This window comes from Molossus molossus, unplaced genomic scaffold (genome assembly GCF_014108415.1).
Source record: "Molossus molossus isolate mMolMol1 unplaced genomic scaffold, mMolMol1.p scaffold_m16_p_15, whole genome shotgun sequence".
NCBI classification, from domain to species: domain Eukaryota; kingdom Metazoa; phylum Chordata; class Mammalia; order Chiroptera; family Molossidae; genus Molossus; species Molossus molossus.
The window spans coordinates 46,731,043-46,737,676 of NW_023425350.1; positions in this window are offsets into that span (position 1 = coordinate 46,731,043).

Here is a 6,634-nt window from a genome sequence, read left to right on the forward strand (position 1 = left end):
GGCCTGGCTGGCGCACAGCGGACAGAGGCATGCACTCCCGGAATCCGTCCTGCAGACAAGCGGGGAAAGCCTGGTAGGTGTGCTTGTGCCCGGCCTCCCGAGGCCGCAGGCCCACCCGGTGCACTGGTGTCTGTGTCGGGAGACTTCTCCCCGCACGCCCCGCCCCTCCCCCTCTCCTGGCTCCGGCCTTTCCCCGGCCTGTGCTGCTGCAGCCATTTCTTGTCGCTGCTGAACAATAGGCCTTGCTAGCAGCTGGCAGCTTGGCTGCCCTGCCCGGGGAGGGGCAGGAGGGACGAGAAGAGGGAGGCCTCCTGGCAGGCTGTGGGCTGCGGCAGCCAGCCTGCTGCAAGGGGGTTCCCAGCTCCAGGGACAATGCCAGCATGTGTGCCTCCCTGGTCATGCACGCAGCTGTGTCATCTCAGAAGCCCGATGGCTAGCAGTGGAGACCTTAGAGCAACGGTGCTCCTCTGATCTGAGAGCTTCTGTAAAACCCCCAGGGCCAGACCCCGTGCCCAGATGCTGGTGGAGGCCCCCAGGGTTCTCATTTGCCCCCACTGAGAGCCACAACCTGAAGCATGTGGCATGTACATAGTCCTGCCTCCTTCTTTCACCGCTGAGCCAACTGAGTTCCCAAGAGGGATAGTGACTGACCCAAGGTCACACGATCAGAGCACTGAGGGGGCATTGAGCCCTTTAGGACTCTCCTAACTATTGGTTCACTGTGGTCCCACTGAGACATCTTCCTCCTTTTGTATCTCAAGGCAATGCCTCAGTAATGTTCTTCTTTACACCCCTATACAAACAGGAGAAGGTGTGGAGCTACTTATTAGAGGACGGGCAAGGTAAAGCTTGACTCTCTCACCATGCTCAGCCTCCAAGCATCAGCCTCCAGGCATCAGCCTGCCAGTGGACCCTGAGGAAATCAGGAGCAAAGGGAGGCTGACATGGTTCTAAGAGTCAGAGAGTCTCAGCCCGCAATCCTAGCTCTGCCACTTGCCAGCTGTGTGACTTTTGGGAAGTTGCTTAAGCTCTCTGAGCCTGGACTCCCTCCTTTGTAAAGCAGGGGTAGTAAGATGAAAGTTGAAGGGCTGGGGCGAGGAGTCTGTGAGATCAGGCACACCAGCTTGGTGTCTGCACCTGTGCACACTCAGCAGGCAGTAACCCTGGGGACTATTACTACTGATTCAGAGATTCTTTTCCAAGAAGAGCAAAAGGACATTAAAGGCAAAGATGGAAGAGGCAATAGGGATTCTGGGACCCCAGATTGCCACACACACTTGGAGCACAGTGTCCTCAGAAAATAAATAACTGACCACAATGACAAGCCTGGAGTTAGGAAATCGTGTGCCCATAAAACATGCCTTCGGCATTAGGTGTCCCAGCCTTGCTTTAAGGTTCAACCTAAATCACTACACTGAATGGAGACCTGAATTTTCACCTTGCCCACTGTCCATGTTAGCCATAGCTTCTTCTTCTTCCTTCTTCTTCTTCCTTCCTCTCCTTCTCCCTGTCCTACCATTGCATAAGATCAGCTCAATCTTACCCCCATTTTATAGATGAGAAAGCTGAGGCACAGAGTAGTTCAGGAACTTGCCCAAGGGTGCAGGATGGAAATGGTGGAAGAAGGATTCAAACTCAAATGGTTGCAGAACCAAACTCTAAAACTCAACGCTATAAATTGTGTCTTGCCGTAGACAACAATCACTTCCAATCACTGCCTTCACATCTGTAAAATGGGGCCCTTTGCCCAGCATTTCCATGTCTAAGCCTCCTCCCAGGTCCTAAACTCTCTGAAGATGTCCACTCCTGTGTGACTTCTCCTGCTGCTCTGCCCTCTCTGGCCATTGAAACCTTAGACATGGCCTCCAGCACCTGGAATCTATTCACTTTCCTGGGGTGTATTTCCCAGTCTGTGTAAGCCCCTGAGCACAGGGATTGTGGCCTGGCCCAGATATGGCAAGACACTAAGCATTGTGTGGTTTGAAAAGATCAGGGTTTGGCAAACATTTTCTGTTAAGGGCTGAAGAGCAAACACTCCAGATTTTCAGATCAAGCCTTATGTTCTCTGCACCATTGTAACAGGACAACAGCAACAGACAATACACAAATCCACGAACATGGCCATGTTCTAGTAAAACTTTGTTTACAAAAACAGGCAGTGGGCAGGATTTGGCTCCAGGGCCATAGTTTGCTGACTGGTGGCAAAGATGAACATCACAAAGTCGCTGCTCTTCAGAGCAGCGGAGGGAGCAGAGTGCTGTGCAGCTAACCCAGGACACTGTCGGACTTGCTAAGTGTGTCTGCAGAGGTGCAGAGCTCTCCAGAAGAGAAGAGGTGGGTTCTGACTTGGGGATATGGAGAAGGCTTCATGAACAGGCACTTGAGCTTGGCCTTGGAATGATGGGTAGAGTTTCTACAAGCAGATGTGGGGTCACAAACCAGGGCATGCAGTGTGCTGAGAATGGGGCATCCAGAGGGTCAGGATGGGGGTGGACCTGGGACCCAGACAATAAACACTAAGTCCTGTGCTTCTCTCATGCCCTAGAGAAGGGTGAACTGCAAGGTTCTTTTCTTCTTTTAATTTACCAAGTGTTTTGAGTGCCTACTATGTGCTAGGCATTGTTGTAGACATGAGAAGGTAGACATCCATGACTTGCATTTTTATGGCATTGTCAACAGTTGCAAAGAGATTTAGGAGGTATGACGTTATCTTGTCCTCACAAGCACAGAACGATTGAATGAGTTGCCAAAGTTGTATCTCTAATGAACAGCAGCTGCTCATGTTCCAAGAGACAAACCACTCTACTGAGCAACAGACTCTCATTCCCACTGCCTAATGAGTATCTTCACTGGGACGTCTGGAAAGACGCATCCTGTTCCTCTCCTTTATTAGTTTGCTAGGGCTGCTGTAACAGAGAGGCTTAAACAATAGAAATGGATTATTCTGGAGGCTGGAAGTCAAAGACTGAGGTGTCAGCAGCGCCAGGTCTTTCTGAGGGCTGTGAGAAAAACCTGTCCCATGCCGCCAGCTTCCGGTGGCCTGCTGGCAGTCTTTGGTGCTCCTTGGCTTGCAGACATTACCTTATCTCTGCACTCATCTTCACAGGGTGTTGTTCTTGTGTGTTTGTGTTGATATCTGCCCCTCCTCCCTTTTGGACACTAGTCATATTGGATTGGGGCCCACCCTCACGAACTCATTTTAATTTGATTATCTCTATAAAGACCCTATTTCCAAATTAAGATTCCATTTTGAGGTACTGGGGGTTAGACCTTCAACATAATTTGTTTGAGGACACAATTCGACCCATAACACCTCTCCCAACCCTCCGCCCCCTATATTCATTGCTGATTGAATGGAACCTTCATCTCCCAGGTCCCTCATCTCCAGGCCATTCCTTCATCCCTACACCAGCTGGCATGGTGGCCCAGCTGCCAGGAGGTTGCACAGGATTAACCTCCGGAAGGTGGTGAGGGAGAACCAGACCGTATAAACCAGGGGGCTGATGGAAGATGAGCAACAAATGCCTGAACCACTGCACTTTGGGATGTCAGCTCTAGCATCCTTGATGTTAGAGAAACTGTGACCATTAGTGTAGTTAGGGAGCAGGTGCACTAACCTGAGGCACGAGGGAAAAGGGCCCGAGTAGGGAAGCTGTGGCAGAGATGGAAAGGAGGTGCTGCAGGTGGTGCACAGGTGGGAACAGGTGGGAACAGAGTGGCTTGGACTAGAGAACAGGCTGTGTGGGGGGATCAGGCCTGGGAGAAGGGTGGTGAGGTCAAGAGAGGCCCAGAGGGGAAGAATAGGCCCCGCAGGGATATGAGGCTGGTTTAGACCTACAAAGCTCAGTACAGATACTTAAGCCGAGAGTTCGGAGGCAGGACCTCAAAACAAGTTTTCAGAGACCTGAGTGGATTAATTCTCCTAGGAAAGCCAGCACCAGGAGTGGAGGAGGCTCAGCAAAAACCTGGTTACCGACCAAACCCTGGAAAAGAACTGTTGAGAATTGAGGGAGAGAAGTGAGAATGAGGAGGCTGAGAAGGGCCCAAGAGGCAGGGTGAGAACCAGGAAAGGCTCTCCTGAGACCAAGGCGGTGAGAGACAATGACACCAACTCCAGCAGAGGCTGGGGGTGGACTATTCCTTAACTTGAGCAAATTGTGACAAACTGGTTATGCTCCGATCAGAAGGAAACTACAAACACGCCTCTCTCATCTTTTAACTGTTTATTGTATAATATAAAACTACAAAAGTAAGACTGCTCATTTCCATGTACATTTAATCTGTCCAATTGTTTAGATTACAGCCCAAACCTACATGTGAATACAGCCTCTGGGTTCCGATGTAACGTCTGTAATATTGCATAGAAAAGGCACAGCTCTCAGGTCTGTGGGGGAAAGTTTACACCTCCTTTTTAGACAAAATCCCTCCTCAAAAACCATGCACCAAACATGTCACTATGTACATCTTTTCCAAAATCTTGGTTGTTTGCTTGTATGGACTGCACTTCTCTTCCAAACTTGTTATCCCCAAAAGACGTCCAAAATTATTATTGGCTTTTTCTGCAATAGCATTTAATCCTGGCTAATTTTCAAGAAACTTTAGACTCATTCTTAGAAGCACTGAAAACAATTGTACACAAGCAGGACACATATACCTTGCTGTCCCCCGCAACTAGAGGAAGTTAACCATTTACAGCCAGAACAGGTTAAATATGCTCTTTTCAATGTTTTCATGAAACATATAAAGGCCCAATTTGTAACGGCAAGGTTTTGAAATTAAGACAATTCATATAGAGAATATCAATTGCTGCACAAAGTAGAGTGTTTTTTAACATCTGTCATTTAAGAAGGCTGCCCTGTGGTATTCATAATTCATTGTTTACCACAAAGGTGGTTAATAAATTTAAGCTTTAAAAACGATCCGTAAGTTGATACTTTGGCTCTTTGGAGCTTATTTATGTAAGAAATTTTCCTTGATTGACCTCAGGGCAGTTGGGACACTCCAAGGGGCTATGGCAATAAAAAACTCAATTGATAAAGACACTCAGGTGTAGCGGAGGCTCTGGCTAGTTCTCACCTTTCGGTGTGAACAAGGGTGTCTGTGTGGTTGCCCCTCTGTCAGAAAGAGAAAGTGCTACTAAAAAACATTAAAAAATATCAACCCTTTGATGCTTGATTTTCTTAAAAATTTGGAGGTATTAAAACATTCCTCATCCATACCTTTTGCATATTTCAAATAGACCCATATTAGAGAAGAGAGTAAAAATGAATGTGGACTGTGCATACAATGAGAAGACCCAGGGGTCTGGCTTGGACCCCCTTTTAATACAGATTGACATTCCTACAGGAGAATACATTCCTACCATACATTCTGCACATGTTACGATCCAGATGTTAGAGCTCCACAGTAAAATAAATATATTTACACAGAAAAAAAGGAATAAATAACTTATGAAAAAAAAAATCACTTCAAATTCAAAGCTCTTAATATTCTGCTCTCATCTTGTCACTTCATTGCACATCACTGTCAATAATTGTCCTCTCCCAGCCCCACCCAGCATGTCTTTCTCATAAAGGCACCTCGAACTGCCTGCCTGCCTGCTGCCATGCGGTGTCCTTCACAAAGGGGAAGGCACTGCTGCCAGGGGGCATCTGGGAGCATGTCCCGCACTCAAACTGGGATGTGGAGATGACATACAGGCTCACATTCTTCCCTGTTGGGACATCACTTTGGAAAAATCAGACATCAAGATAACTTGAACACTTGATGGTTTTGTTCTTTTTTAAAATTTCCCATGTCTTCCTCAGAAGACCTTGAAAATCAAGAATTTACGGCAAGGGTGCGCAGAGTTAACAAGCATTTGCCTGCTGTTGGGTTTGATTTTTTGGTTTTGTTTTGATTTTGAAGCCTAGCCTTACACATATGAGAGAGTCAGAGAACCACGTTTGGGCAACACTTCACTGTGCTCATTTGAACTGTTGCCCAACATATGGGATTTGTTTAAACACACGATTTGCTAATCCAACCAAAGTACAGTTGTTCTAAGTTACTGTAAATCAGTTTTTAACAATGGCAAATCAACTGCCTTACCCTGTTATTGTTCAGAATAATCAGCACTATTGCGTATGCATACACGTGCATAAGTGTGCAGCACGTGGGGGGGTTTCCAGGCCCTCCAGTTATCAAAAGCATGGCGTCTGGGCTGACTTGTTCTCCACAGAAAAAGGAAGCTCTTAAAACGGACAGGCACAGTGACACTGGAAGCATTTATAAGAACCCTCACCTTGACTATATGTGGTCCCTGGTCCTACTAAAGGAAATGACACATCTGTAGCAGTAAGAGGTGTCCGGGTGGAGGTTGCTTGTAGGAGAACAAGAGCAATTTGATCTGTTTGTCATTGCTCTACTGAGCTGATAAGTAGCCTTTAAAAACACATTCAAGTGGGGGGGGGGGCAGAGAAGTAAATTAAAATGTAGAAAGATTTAATCATAGCATATACGATGAATCTTTTGATTAGATGAGCAGTTCCTTCATCACAAAAGTATTTGTTTTGCCATGTGCATTATAAAAATAAAACTATCTATGGCTTGTTTAAAGTGCCATTTTATAAAGCTGTCTTTTTTAATTGGCCAG